This window comes from Saccopteryx leptura, chromosome 6 (assembly GCF_036850995.1).
Source record: "Saccopteryx leptura isolate mSacLep1 chromosome 6, mSacLep1_pri_phased_curated, whole genome shotgun sequence".
NCBI lineage: Eukaryota > Metazoa > Chordata > Mammalia > Chiroptera > Emballonuridae > Saccopteryx > Saccopteryx leptura.
Window position 1 is genome coordinate 1,875,121 of NC_089508.1, and position 15,140 is coordinate 1,890,260.

The window sequence follows — 15,140 nt, forward strand, 5'->3', positions numbered from 1 at the left end:
AACCTGGACAGACGGAGCGCGGGACCCCTCGTCGCGTCTTATCGTGAGGCCTTGTTGAAGAGCGCGTTGTCCTCACCAGCGGCGTGAGAGCCCTCTCCCCGCTTTCTTCTCCAGGTCTCACCGTGTTGTCTCTCACGTGCTGGTCTTCGGCCCAGCTGGAACTTAACTGTGCACGTGGCGTGAGGCGGGGTGGACGCCAACCTGGGTGTTTTCCAGGAGGGAGGCCAGGTGTTCCCAGGACCGTCGGTCAAACACACCAACCTCCATCACCCACCCGGGCAACACGGAACTGCTAGCCGCAACAGAGCTGTCTCAATTTGAATTAATTAACACAAAGCAAATATTAAAATTGCATTGCCGGAACCGATTGCTCACATGTCAACTCCTCAGCAGTCGCCTGTACCCTGATTAATGATTCTGCAAACGAGTGAGGACAAGGAGAGATGGGAAATGGTCAAGCAGGTTGACCTTGTAGACCCACGGGGGGCCACCCTGCTCACAGGTCACACACCCCATTGAAGCAAGAGAAGGCAGCCTCCTGCATGGCACAGGGCAGGGTCCTCAGGGGAAACCAGCCCTGCTGACACCTTGGGTTTGGTCTTCCAGCCTCTTGAACTGTGCAAAATAAATGTCCGTAGTGTAAGCTGCCCATCTGTGATATTTTGTAACGGTAGATGCATTACTCCTGTCTCTGCCTCCGTGGTCACATGGCATCTTCCCCCCATGTGTATCTGTACCCAAACCCCCTCTCCCTACAGGGACACTTGTCATGTTGGGTGACGGCCCAGCCTCCTTCGTCTGATGAGTTCAGGGGAGTGTCAAGGGGACCTTGTCTGAACTAATATGCTGGCCAAGACTCTGTTTTCAAATCAGGTCACACTCTGGGGTGCTGGGACTTCAACAAACCTCATCGTGTTTTTGATGGGGGAGGGGGACACCCTCTAACCTGTAACATCAAGGTTGTGAGTTTTACGGGCGTAGACGTCTGAGGACCGGTCCCTTGGTTTTAAGCGTTCCTTCTGCTCCAACGGTTACTGCTTTCTGGTCATTTCTGACTTGACTTCGTGTAAGTGACCTTTCTTATTTTATCATAAGGTAAGCTAGCGATTTTGCCTATTTTGTTAATTAAACAATTTAGGCTTTTGATTTCTCCATTAGGTCCAGGGGTTTTCTATTCTCTACCTCATTACTTTCTACTTTTATCTTGATCACTCGATTCCTTGAGCTGCCTGTCGGGTTACTCCGTGGTTCTTTTTCTCGTTATTTGGGTTGGGAATGTTACCCCTCTCTCTGCTCTTTCATGTCTGTGGATGAAAGTGGTCAGAATGCACAGCTGTCCTTCCCTCACTGCTTTCTATCCCACAGAGCCTGATGTGGAGCATTTCCACGACCATTATTTTTAAAATTAGTTTCAGTTTCTTTTTTTCTTTTTTTTTTTTTGTATTTTTCTGAAGCTGGAAACGGGGAGAGACAGACAGACAGACTCCCGCATGCGCCCGACCGGGATCCACCCGGCACGCCCACCAGGGGACGATGCTCTGCCCCTCCGGGGCGTCGCTCTGCCAAGACCAGAGCCACTCCAGCGCCTGGGGCAGAGGCCAAGGAGCCATCCCCAGCGCCCAGGCCATCTTTGCTCCAATGGAGCCTTGGCTGCGGGAGGGGAAGAGAGAGACAGAGAGGAAAGCGCGGCAGAGGGGTGGAGAAGCAAATGGGCGCTTCTCCTGTGTGCCCTGGCCGGGAATTGAACCCGGGTCCCCCGCACGCCAGGCCGACGCTCTACCGCTGAGCCAACCGGCCAGGGCCTAGTTTCAGTTTCAACTTCTACTTTCACCCAAGGATTGTTTAATAGATTTTTAAAAATTTCCAGGTGAAATAGCCTTAAAAAAAAAAATATATATATATGAATGTATATATACAAATTATAAATATTTATTAAAAATATATATTTTTGTCAATAATTTCTTCTTTTTTATGACCTGGTATAGGATACGTTTTTTTGGTGACTGTTCCACGAGAAGGTGGATTTGGTGTTCTGCAGGCTTAAAACTGAGTATGTGCATGTGTGTGCACCTGTGTGCTTGCATGTGTGCCTATGTGCAAGCACGTGTGCATGCGTGTGTGTGTACATGAGTGCGTGTGCATGAATAGAAAACATGTCCACAAACTCTGCCTACTGTGCGTTTATGTCTTCTGTTTCCTTAGGCGGCACCAGGAGGTGTGTCACCTGGATGTCCCTTCCAGAAAGAGCCCGTGGCTCAGCCATGAGGAGACCGTTAGGTCACATTCCTCCCGGGCACCCGAGACGATGGCAGTGCCAGGTGGGGCGACAGGACCTGGCCCGTTTTATCCCCGTGGGTGACTCTGATGCGCAGACTTTGCTTGGAAACCCGCAGCGGGGGGTGGAGACGGTGTCTGAGCTGTCCCAGTCTGAGGTCCTCCCTGTCCGATGCGGGGTCCTCCCTTTATTTCTAGCAGGTGCCCCTCAAACCTCCTGCACCCCTGACTTCCCACCTGCATCCTGGAGACCTGCACTGAGACAGGGTCCTTTTCTCGTGCACTTGATCTGTCTGGTCCTGGGGCTGCGGTGAGGTCTGTCCTCAGCGCACCCCGGTGACTTTTGCAATTTAGAGGCTTTGCTTCTTCCTAAGGTGGTTGCTGTCGCGAAACTTTTAATTGTGTTGGGAGTTGTGTCCTCTTGTGTTAAAAAGTCCTGCTTTGTCACGTGGCGTGCCTTTTGTCTTGAATTCTGTGTTGTCTGAGCTCAGGATCCTCCCCTCTTACGGCCTCTGTCCTCCTCCTCTTCCTTTAATTTAATCCGCCCCTTCCATTTCTGCTCTGAGTCACCGTGTTCCGGGTGTGTCTCCTGCGCACAGCATGTCCTTGGATTTTCTTTTAATAGGTGAGCCGAGCCCACCAGCATTTATTAAAATGACTCATATGTTTGTCTGCTCTTTTAGGGTTTTATAATTTTTTGTGTGCTGTCATATTTGCCACGTGACGTGTGATCTCAGCTCATTTAGTTTTTTTTTTTTTTTTTAAGCAGAAGAGACGGACAGGGACAGACAGACAGGAAGGGAGAGAGATGAGAAGCATCCACTCATTGTGGCACCTTAGTTGTTCATTGATTGCTTTCTCATATGTGCCTTGACCAGAGCGGCGGGGGTGGGGGGCACTACAGCCGAGCCAGTGACCTTGTGCTTCAAGCCAGCGACCATGGGGTCATGTCTATGATCACATGCTCAACCTGGCGAGCCTATGTTCAAGCTAGATGAACCTGTGCTCAAGCCAGCGACCTCAGGATTTCGAACTGGGGCCCTCTGCATCTCAGGCCAACACTCTATACACTTGTGCCACCATCTGGTCAGGTTGTTTTTTAAGGGTTTGCATTTTTATTCTCATGATTACCTCCGTCCTCTTTTCCACGGTCTCCCTCCATCCATCATTCTCACTGTCCTGCCTGCCTTTCTTTCTTTCTTTTTTTTTACAGGGACAGAGAAAGAGTCAGAGAGAGGGATAGACAGGGACAGACAGACAGGAACGGAGAGAGATGAGAAGCATCAATCATCAGTTTTTCTTTGCGACACCTTAGTTGTCCATTGACTGCTTTCTCGTATGTGCCCTGACCTCGGGCCTTCAGCAGACTGAGTAACCCCTTGCTCGAGCCAGCGACCTTGGGTCCAAGCTGGTGAGCTTTGCTCAAACCAGATGAGCCTGTGCTCAAGCTGGCAACCTCGGGGTCTTGAACCTGGGTCCTCTGCATCCTGGTTCAACGCTCTATCCACTGCACCACCGCCTGGCCAGGCCTGCCTGCCTTTCTTTATGTCCACTCTTCCCCGGCAGCTGGGGTTCCATCCTCCCTGCTGTGGCGACGGTGCCTGCCCCTCCACTTGTTTTCCGGTTGCAGCCTTGTTTTCCCTCCTTCCTACTTTTGTCCTCTGTGTTCCTGGATTTCATATGTCAGGCTCGAGATGGGTTTTCAGGTCCCTGGAGTCCCTGGTGAGTGTGTTTAAATCAGTTTGGGGTATCATCTCACAGGTTCCGATGCGTTTTATTTCCTTGCAGAAGGGGGCTTCCGAGGCTTACTGATCTTCACGTTCTGATGTTTGTAGCCACTTTGAATAGACCATTTCTTTTCCCCCTGGTTCCTTTTGTGGATTTCGGGTGGCTTGCGAGATTCCTGATTCAGTGCCTCTTCCATTGGTGTGGGCAAAGTCGAGTTTCTTTAACGACCTGCCCTTTGGTGGTGGGAGGGCTGGGGTGGGGGGGGGGAGGTGTGTCCACCCAGTTTCGGGTTCCCTTTGCCCAACAGGACCTGAAACCCCTCCCCCACTCCCTTTTGCCTTTGCCACTTAGTTCCTAGGGGGTCTGGCTCCTTCCTTTTGTGCTTTTGGCTTCTGTCGTAGGCTTGCCTTTCAGAGGGGCCACCTCGAATCGCTCACGCTTTCACACCCCGGCCCTGTAGTCAGCGACGCTCTACGGGACACTTGTGCCCTGCACACCCAGGGCGGCCGTTCTGTTCCGAGGACAGCTCCGTGGGTGGGTTTGTGCCCACCCCACTCTGCTCTCTCCACCCTCCCCCCCCCAGCGACTCTCTGCAAAGGGGTGAGGTTGCCTGCTGGGATTGTTTTCCATTTTCTTGCCTTTTCTTTTTTTTTTTTGCTGGCAGTTCTTTCTGGAGGCTGGGGCACTCCTGTCTGCTGCGTGAAAGTGTTTCTGTTTGTCCTTTTGATCCGTCCTGACTCTGGGCTCTCTGGGGGGTGGGGGCACACGGACCTAGACCTAGGCATTGGTGCCCTGATGTCCACCTAGGCGCAGGCGAAGGCACACTTCCTTATGGGGAGTGACTGTCACACCCTTCTCACATCTTTAAGAACCCGTTGAATTTATTTCCTCTCGTGATTCATCTCGTTGGAGAAACTAGTCCCTTCTCTTACTAATTAGAATTGTGATGTGCCGGGAAAAACGTTCCCCCGAGCTCCTGGCTTGTCCGCTGACTCTGTGATGGAGCCGATGCGGCTGCTTCGCCCTTGATGGAGGGCGAGCGCGGAGGTCTCTGCCTCCACGTGGGGACGGAGGGGGTCTGGGAGCAGGACCCTCAGGAGCGGAAGGCAGGACGCAGGGACACCTGGAGTCTTCCCAGGGAGTGTGGGACGGAGGGGGTCTGAGAGCAGGGCCCTCAGGAGCGGAAGGCAGGACACAGGGACACCTGGAGTCTTCCCAGGGAGTGTGGGACGGAGGGGGTCTGAGAGCAGGGCCCTCAGGAGCGGAAGGCAGGACGCAGGGACACCTGGAGTCTTCCCAGGGAGTGTGGGACGGAGGGGGTCTGAGAGCAGGACCCTCAGGAGCGGAAGGCAGGACGCAGGGACACCTGGAGTCTTCCCAGGGAGTGTGGGACGGAGGGGAGGTGCCCGAGAGGGGCTGCAGGGCGCTGGGGGGAAGGGGGTGGGGACTGCTGCCGGCTCCCGGCTCCTCTCCACAGATGAAAGGAAGGTGGTGACAAGTGTGCCTGTGAATGCCTCATCTGTGCAGCTCCACAGAGTGTGGGGCCATTTGCATAAATATTGTTTGCAAAAAAAAAGCAATTAACGGTTCATTTACATGCGGCGAAGTAGCAATTTGCACTTTTCCCAGAACGATGTCTTTGCCTATGTGCACACATTGGATGCCTTGCCATTGGCCTTCTAATGGTCGAACAGGGCAGTTTTTTATTTCTTCTCTTGGTTTCCTGGGATATAAATTTTTTCCCGTTAAAAAAAAAAAAAAAAAAAGAAAGTGGCTGGTTTCACATTCCTCCCGTGCGGTCGGGCTGTGGAGTCCCGAGGACGGTGAGAGGTCGTCTGGCCCCCGGGTGCTGAGAGGGACGTCCCTCGGGCGTGGGGTGCCTGGTCATCTGCCAGGGCAAGCTCGGGGGGCAGGCAGGGCAGAGTGGCTTCAGTGCGGGCGTGCTGGGCTGCCTCCCGGCCTCTCAGCTTTCACAGGCCTGCTCCCGCCTCTTCCTGCTGTCCTCCTACTTCTGTCACCGTCCGGGCTCCCACCCTCCCTGAGGGCTTCCCTCCTGACCTGTGCAACTGTCTCCTTCACCTCTTCTTTTTTTTTTTTGTTGTATTTTTCTGAAGTGAGAAGCGGGGGTCCATCTGGCAGGCCCACCAGGGGGCGATGCTCTGCCCATCTGGGCCATTGCTCCATTGCAACTGGAGCCATTTTAGCACCTGAGGCAGAGGCCATGGAGCCACCCTCAGCACCCGGGGCCAACTTTGCTCCAGTGGAGCCTTGGCTGTGGAAGGGGAAGATAGAGACAGAGAGGAAATAGAGGGGAAGGGAGGAGAAGCAGATGGGCACTTCTCCTGTGTGCCCTGGCCAGGAATCGAACCAAGGACTTCCACACGCTAGGGCGATGCTCTACCACTGAGCCAACCAGCCAGGGCCTCTCCTTCTCCTCTTAAAACAATCATTTCGCACACTGAAGTGAAGCTTTGTTGCCTGGGCAGTGATTGGTCACCCCTGCAGCGCCCCTACCTTGGGCCAGGCTGCAGGGAAGAAGGTTTTGCCTAAACCAGGACCAATGACTGTGGGATCTTAGTTCAAAGACACAGAGTGTGACCCGGTCTCCAGGGACCGTGGGAGGGGCATGGAGCCCCCTTGCCCAGCCCTCCCGCTGTGATGCAGACAGAGAAGCCGCGACTCCAGCTTCCCCTTTGGAAAGGAGAAAAAACGTGCACGGGACACTCTAAAGATAGCAAGGAAGACGTTGTTCAGACCATGGCAGTGGAGAGAGACTGGGCCCGACGTTGTTCAGACCATGGCAGTGGAGGGAGACTGGGCCCGACGTTGTTCAGACCATCGCAGTGGAGGGAGACTGGGCCCGACGTTGCTCAGACCATGGCAGTGGAGAGAGACTGAGCCCGACGTTGCTCAGACCATCGCAGTGGAGGGAGACTGGGCCCGACGTTGCTCAGACCATGGCAGTGGAGAGAGACTGGGCCCGACGTTGCTCAGACCATCGCAGTGGAGAGAGACTGGGCCCGACGTTGTTCAGACCATGGCAGTGGAGAGAGACTGGGCCTGACCTTGTTCAGACCATCGCAGTGGAGAGAGACTGGGCCTGACCTTGTTCAGACCATGGCAGTGGAGAGAGACTGGGCCCGACCTTGCTCAGACCACGGCAGTGGAGAGAGACTGGGCCCGACGTTGTTCAGACCATGGCAGTGGAGAGAGACTGGGCCCGACGTTGCTCAGACCATGGCAGTGGAGGGAGACTGGGCCCGACCTTGTTCAGACCATGGCAGTGGAGAGAGACTGGGCCGGACCTTGTTCAGACCATCGCAGTGGAGAGAGACTGGGCCCGACCTTGTTCAGACCATGGCAGTGGAGAGAGACTGGGCCCGACCTTGTTCAGACCATGGCAGTGGAGGGAGACTGGGCCCGACCTTGTTCAGACCATGGCAGTGGAGAGAGACTGGGCCTGACCTTGTTCAGACCATGGCAGTGGAGAGAGACTGGGCCCGACGTTGCTCAGACCATGGCAGTGGAGAGAGACTGGGCCCGACGTTGCTCAGACCATGGCAGTGGAGAGAGACTGGGCCCGACGTTGTTCAGACCATGGCAGTGGAGAGAGACTGGGCCTGACCTTGTTCAGACCATCGCAGTGGAGAGAGACTGGGCCTGACCTTGTTCAGACCATGGCAGTGGAGAGAGACTGGGCCCGACGTTGTTCAGACCACGGCAGTGGAGGGAGACTGGGCCCGACGTTGCTCAGACCATGGCAGTGGAGAGAGACTGGGCCCGACGTTGCTCAGACCACGGCAGTGGAGAGAGACTGGGCCCGACGTTGCTCAGACCATGGCAGTGGAGAGAGACTGGGCCCGACGTTGCTCAGACCATGGCAGTGGAGAGAGACTGGGCCCGACGTTGCTCAGACCACGGCAGTGGAGGGAGACTGGGCCCGACCTTGTTCAGACCATGGCAGTGGAGAGAGACTGGGCCCGACGTTGTTCAGACCATGGCAGTGGAGAGAGACTGGGCCCGACGTTGTTCAGACCATCGCAGTGGAGAGAGACTGGGCCCGACGTTGTTCAGACCATGGCAGTGGAGGGAGACTGGGCCCGACGTTGCTCAGACCATCGCAGTGGAGAGAGACTGGGCCCGACGTTGTTCAGACCATGGCAGTGGAGGGAGACTGGGCCCGACGTTGCTCAGACCATCGCAGTGGAGAGAGACTGGGCCCGACGTTGTTCAGACCATGGCAGTGGAGGGAGACTGGGCCCGACGTTGCTCAGACCATGGCAGTGGAGGGAGACTGGGCCTGACGTTGTTCAGACCATGGCAGTGGAGAGAGACTGGGCCCGACGTTGTTCAGACCATGGCAGTGGAGGGAGACTGGGCCCGACGTTGCTCAGACCATCGCAGTGGAGAGAGACTGGGCCCGACCTTGTTCAGACCATGGCAGTGGAGAGAGACTGGGCCCGACGTTGTTCAGACCATCGCAGTGGAGAGAGACTGGGCCTGACCTTGTTCAGACCATGGCAGTGGAGGGAGACTGGGCCCGACGTTGTTCAGACCATGGCAGTGGAGGGAGACTGGGCCCGACGTTGCTCAGACCATCGCAGTGGAGGGAGACTGGGCCCGACGTTGTTCAGACCATGGCAGTGGAGAGAGACTGGGCCCGACGTTGTTCAGACCATGGCAGTGGAGAGAGACTGGGCCCGACGTTGTTCAGACCATGGCAGTGGAGAGAGACTGGGCCCGACGTTGTTCAGACCATGGCAGTGGAGAGAGACTGGGCCCGACGTTGTTCAGACCATCGCAGTGGAGAGAGACTGGGCCCGACGTTGTTCAGACCATGGCAGTGGAGAGAGACTGGGCCCGACGTTGTTCAGACCATCGCAGTGGAGAGAGACTGGGCCCGACGTTGTTCAGACCATGGCAGTGGAGGGAGACTGGGTCCGACGTTGTTCAGACCATGGCAGTGGAGGGAGACTGGGCCCGACGTTGTTCAGACCATGGCAGTGGAGGGAGACTGGGCCCGACGTTGCTCAGACCATGGCAGTGGAGGGAGACTGGGCCCGACGTTGCTCAGACCATGGCAGTGGAGAGGGACTGGGCCCGACGTTGCTCAGACCATCGCAGTGGAGAGAGACTGGGCCCGACGTTGTTCAGACCATGGCAGTGGAGGGAGACTGGGCCCGACGTTGTTCAGACCATGGCAGTGGAGAGAGACTGGGCCCGACGTTGTTCAGACCATGGCAGTGGAGAGAGACTGGGCCCGACGTTGCTCAGACCATGGCAGTGGAGGGAGACTGGGTCTGACGTTGTTCAGACCATGGCAGTGGAGAGGGACTGGGCCCGACGTTGCTCAGACCATCGCAGTGGAGAGGGACTGGGCCCGACGTTGTTCAGACCATGGCAGTGGAGAGAGACTGGGCCCGACGTTGCTCAGACCATGGCAGTGGAGGGAGACTGGGTCTGACGTTGTTCAGACCATGGCAGTGGAGAGGGACTGGGCCCGACGTTGCTCAGACCATCGCAGTGGAGAGAGACTGGGCCCGACGTTGTTCAGACCATGGCAGTGGAGAGAGACTGGGCCTGACCTTGTTCAGACCATGGCAGTGGAGAGAGACTGGGCCCGACGTTGTTCAGACCACGGCAGTGGAGGGAGACTGGGCCCGACGTTGTTCAGACCATGGCAGTGGAGAGAGACTGGGCCCGACGTTGTTCAGACCATGGCAGTGGAGGGAGACTGGGCCCGACGTTGTTCAGACCATGGCAGTGGAGAGAGACTGGGCCCGACGTTGTTCAGACCATGGCAGTGGAGAGAGACTGGGCCCGACGTTGCTCAGACCATGGCAGTGGAGAGGGACTGGGCCCGACGTTGCTCAGACCATCGCAGTGGAGAGAGACTGGGCCCGACGTTGCTCAGACCATCGCAGTGGAGAGAGACTGGGCCCGACGTTGCTCAGACCATGGCAGTGGAGAGAGACTGGGCCCGACGTTGTTCAGACCATGGCAGTGGAGAGAGACTGGGCCCGACGTTGCTCAGACCATGGCAGTGGAGGGAGACTGGGCCCGACGTTGTTCAGACCATGGCAGTGGAGAGAGACTGGGCCCGACGTTGCTCAGACCATGGCAGTGGAGGGAGACTGGGCCCGACGTTGCTCAGACCATGGCAGTGGAGAGGGACTGGGCCCGACGTTGCTCAGACCACGGCAGTGGAGAGGGACTGGGCCCGACGTTGCTCAGACCATCGCAGTGGAGAGAGACTGGGCCCGACGTTGCTCAGACCATGGCAGTGGAGAGAGACTGGGCCTGACGTTCAGACCATGGCAGTGGAGAGAGACTGGGTCCGACGTTGTTCAGACCATGGCAGTGGAGGGAGACTGGGCCCGACGTTGCTCAGACCATGGCAGTGGAGGGAGACTGGGCCCGACGTTGTTCAGACCATGGCAGTGGAGAGAGACTGGGCCCGACGTTGCTCAGACCATGGCAGTGGAGAGAGACTGGGCCCGACGTTCAGACCACGGCAGTGGAGGGAGACGGCCCGACGTTGCTCAGACCATCGCAGTGGAGAGAGACTGGGCCCGACGCTGAGCGGGCAGGGGAGGCAGGCACTGCAGCCAGCAGGCACGGCGAGTGGTGACCGGACTGGTTCGCCAGGAGGATGGCTGAGGTATCCAGGCTGGGCGGTGGGGAATGCTTTGACAAACGGGCTTAGCAGGCCGCTTTGCAGGCCAAGGATGAAGCTTATTCAGAAACAGGGGTCAGAGGAGCCTGGTGAGGTTGGGTCGGACACAGCAGCTCACAGTGGGCACCCCCGCTTTCCCGGGAGGGCCCCCCGCAGCTGAGGTGAGACGCCAGGAAGACAGAGTCGCTGCGTCAGGGGAGCCGGCCGAGGGAGGAACCCAAGGCCAGGCGGCTGGAACCCTCCGGGAGGCACGGGCAGCAGCTGCTGCTCCAGAGAAACCCGAGAGGGGTCTAGGAATTCAAAGAGAATCATCCAGAACGAACCAGAAATGTCTCATCGATGAGCTAAGAGAAGTGCCGGACCCGATACCTCAGTCCATCTGTGCGCTGGCCGAGAGAAATGCGGTGGAGAAGGGAGGTTTGTCGGAGAACTGTCTGACCCAGAGCGTGGGGACCCAGCGCCCTCAAGACCGGTTCCGATGGCACGTAGGTGACAGATGATCTAGGACAGAGTCACAGGACATGGTGGGGGAGGGGAGGGTAGCTGACCGATGGGAGGTGAGGCAAGGGTGAATTGTTTCTTTTCAGCTTGAGGACAGCTCTGAGGTCTGCTCCTCTAGTCTTCTGTCTGTCTCAGGGGAAAGTAGCCCGGGGGTGCCTCCACCCTCAGGCTCAGGGGCTGTCACAGAACTTAGGTCTAGCCTGCCAGCGGTGGAGCAGTAGACAGAGTGTCCACCGGGGACGCTGAGGTCCCAGGTTTGAAACCCCAAGGTTGCTGGCTTGAGTGCGGGATCATTGGTATGACCCCAGGTGGCTTGAGCCCATAGGTGGCTGTCTTGGAAAGCCCAGGGTTGCTGGCCTGAGTCCAAGGTTGCTGGCTTGAGCAAGGGGTCACTGGCTTGGCTTGAACCCCCGAGTCAAGGCACATATGAGAAGCAATCAATGAACTTCTAAAGTGATGCAACTAGGAGTTGATGCTTCTCATCTCTCTCCCTTCCTGTCTCTCTCTCTCTCACTTGCTAAAAAAACAAACAAAAAAACAACAAAACCCCCCCCCCCAAGTTTGTAGATGAAGAAGCAAAGCCTCCGTGGGGTGAGGGTTCCCGGCCAGCTGGCCTTAGGGTTGGGAGGGTAGCTTGGTATTTGGACTTCTCCCTGCAGGCACCGTCCTCTCCTGTTCAGAGGCAGCGTCCTGCTCTGTCCAGAGGACTCTGGTGGGAGCTGTGCTGATTCTTGGCCTTGAGCTGGCCATTCAGTGAACACCGGGGTCACTGTCTTGAACTTCCCGAGTTCTCTTTCAAATCCCAGCAGCCTTAGACACCGGGGGGGGGGGGGGGAAACGTCGGACACACACACACACACACACACACACACACACACACACACACCTGGGCCCAGGCAGCCAGCTCTCTGTTGTCCCCGAGGTGACAGCAGGCTGGCCCACAGCTTCTCTTTCTTTGGGCTGTCCCATCTAATTGGACCAATAGCCAGACGTTTTATGTATAAAATGTGGTAATATTATACTTATTACTCTGCAGATTGCTTTTATAGATTTAATTCTATGACAGGTCACCCTTCAAGCCAATACCTGCAGATCTGGCCCCTTCTGTTCAATCATGTATCAGTTTTCATTACCAGGAGGCTCTAGAAACGATCAAGCCTCTCCCTAGTTCACACACATCCTGGCTGTTTCCGCAGTAAACATTCGCGTACACCTGTCCTTTCAAAGCAAAGGCTCCCTGTGCAACCACAGCTCCTGAGAAGCGTCTGAGCCGGGTCGGGGTCACGCTCTGCCCCTCTGGTCCTCAGGGGCCACCACAGCCCCGGGATGCTCCCCATCTGCACGCTGCTGGGCTGGCAGCCGCGGAGGGGACTGGCCACTTCGCAAAGGTGCAGGATTCTGACGTTGGTTGAAGGTAGTCTATATCATAGTAAGGTAGTTTTCTTTTTATTTTACACATTAAAAAAAAAAAGGAACATAGGAGAAGCGCCCATTTGCTTCTCCACCCCCCCTTCCTCTCTGTCTCTCTCTTCCCCTCCTGCAGCCAAGGCTCCATTGGAGCAAAGATGGCCCGGGCGCTGGGGATGGCTCCTTGGCCTCTGCCCCAGGCGCTAGAGTGGCTCTGGTCGCGGCAGAGCGACAGCCCGGAGGGGCAGAGCATCGCCCCCTGGTGGGCAGAGCGTTGTCCCTGGTGGGCGTGCCGGGTGGATCCCGGTCGGGCGCATGCGGGAGTCTGTCTGACTGTCTCTCCCCGTTTCCAGCTTCAGAAAAAAAAAAAAAAAAAAGGAATGGGTAGTCAACTGTATGAAATGCTTTCTGGGCATTCTTTGACAAAGTAATTTGCGGTTAAGTTGATGTAATAGATTGTCAATAGAATTCCTAAAGCTGAGCTGTTTTTACATTTGTAATAAATTCTACTAGTTTAGATTTTCTTATTTTTCTTCAAATACTGAGATGTATACATACAATGTGCAAATGTTTTCTTTAAAATTTTTACATTCAGCCCTGGCCGGTCAACTCAGTTGGTTAAGAGCGTTGTCCTGAAATGACAAGGTGGCGGGTTCGATCCCCAGTCAGGGCAGACACGGGAAGCAACCAGTGAATGCACGGCTGAGTGGAACAACAAGTGAATGCTTCCCTTCCCCCTCTTCCCTCTCTCCCTTCCTCTCTCTGTCTCTCTAAAAAACAATCAGTAAATAAAATAATTAAGCCCTGGCCAGATAGTTTGGTTGGCTTTAGCCTCATCCCGGAGCGTGGAGGTTATGGGTTCAATTCCCGGGTCAGGGCACATATAGGAGCAGATCGATGTTCCTGTCTCTCTCTCAACTGCTTCTCTCTCTCTCTCAAAAAAAATATTTTTTTTACATCAGCATTTGTAAATAAAATTTCTTGTTATTTTCTTTCCCTCACTAGTCTAATGAGGCTTTACCATAATGTAATGCTGATTAAAAAAAAAAAAAGAATTTTGGAGTTTCCCATATATTTTCAATAGATTGTAATTATTTCAATAACAAAGAATTCCCTGACACGTGAAGGTTAAATGGAACCTCTAAAAGTGCTTCAAATTAAAAAAAAATTATTTTTAGAAAGAGAGAAAGGGAGCGAGAGAGAGAGAGAGAGAGAGAGAGGAGAACATCAATCCTTTCCTCCGTGTGCCCTGACTGGGGTTGAACCGGCAACCTCTGTGCTTCAGGACGATACTCTAACCAACTGAGCTATCCAGCCAGGGCAAAAAAAAAAAAAAGCCCTTTTTTAAAAAAATGGGGGATATTTACTAACCGTTCCTTTTTATTCTGTACTTTTCCCATTGGTCACTTCCTTCCCACTTGTCAAGATGTCATTTTTTGGGGGGCCAAAACCTCAAGTGTAACACCTTGAGATTCAAATTAGTCAACATTCTGCATCATGGAAGGATGGGGTTTCCACTCGGGGCTGCCTGACTTTGGGCGGGGCAGAATTTCCCACGTGGGCTCTCTTTGGTTGAATTGGGGTACACTCAACAGTAGTGCCCTGAGTGTTTCCGCCCAGGGAGGCTCTGCTGTCACCATGCACGCATTAAAGTGGCTGCAGGCCGAGTGTGTAATTCACACAGGACAAATCGTACCGAGGAACGGTTTTCTCCGTGTGAACGACGGATAGCATTGCAAAACAACGGCTGTTTCTCAGTTTTGGAGAGTGAAGGCAAACTTGCACGTCTTTAGATACCGGCTGGGCGACTGGTCCTCTGTCAACACTTAAAATGTGGTACCCCATGACCCAGCGATGTCATTTCTAAGAAGTTCTCTTGTAAGAAAGACCCACCCAACCGCCCAGGCGCAGATGGACAAGGAGCTTCACTCGGTAGTGTTGGAAATGGCGAAAGTTGAACACATCAGACACCCACCTAATGAGGGACAGCGAGGCAAACGGTGGAGTCGTCCTGGTGAAGGCGTGTCACGTAGCTATTAAGGAAAACAAAACAGGGTTGGATGCAGGCAGGGAATAACGTCTGTGATATGTTGTTGAGTAAAGGAACCCACCCGCAGAACCGTACGTGTGGTTTGAAGCACTTGTGTGCATTGTGGGCGTGCCCATATGTGGTAGGCAACACGTCTAGAAAAGTGAACTGCCAGACTGTTCACATTGGTCACCCTGGAGTGGCAGGGTCGGGGTGGGGACGAGAAAGGGACTTTGTCTTTTTTATGTTATACATCTGTATATTGCTCGACTTTAAAAATGAGCATATATTATATTAGTTTTGCAGTAAAACAAAAACACTTTTCAGTGCTGGGAAAAAAATAAAAAAATAAAAAAACGTGCTGATGTGATTTTTTAAAAAAACCATTTGGCCATTTGTTTTAGAAGGAGCAAATATCGCGGCTTCCTCCCGCTGGGAATTGGGACCAAACGTGACTTAGCCTTAAAGGGAATTAGGAAAGGCATTAATTCTATTAATGAATGCATCAGCAGATTCCATCTCAGC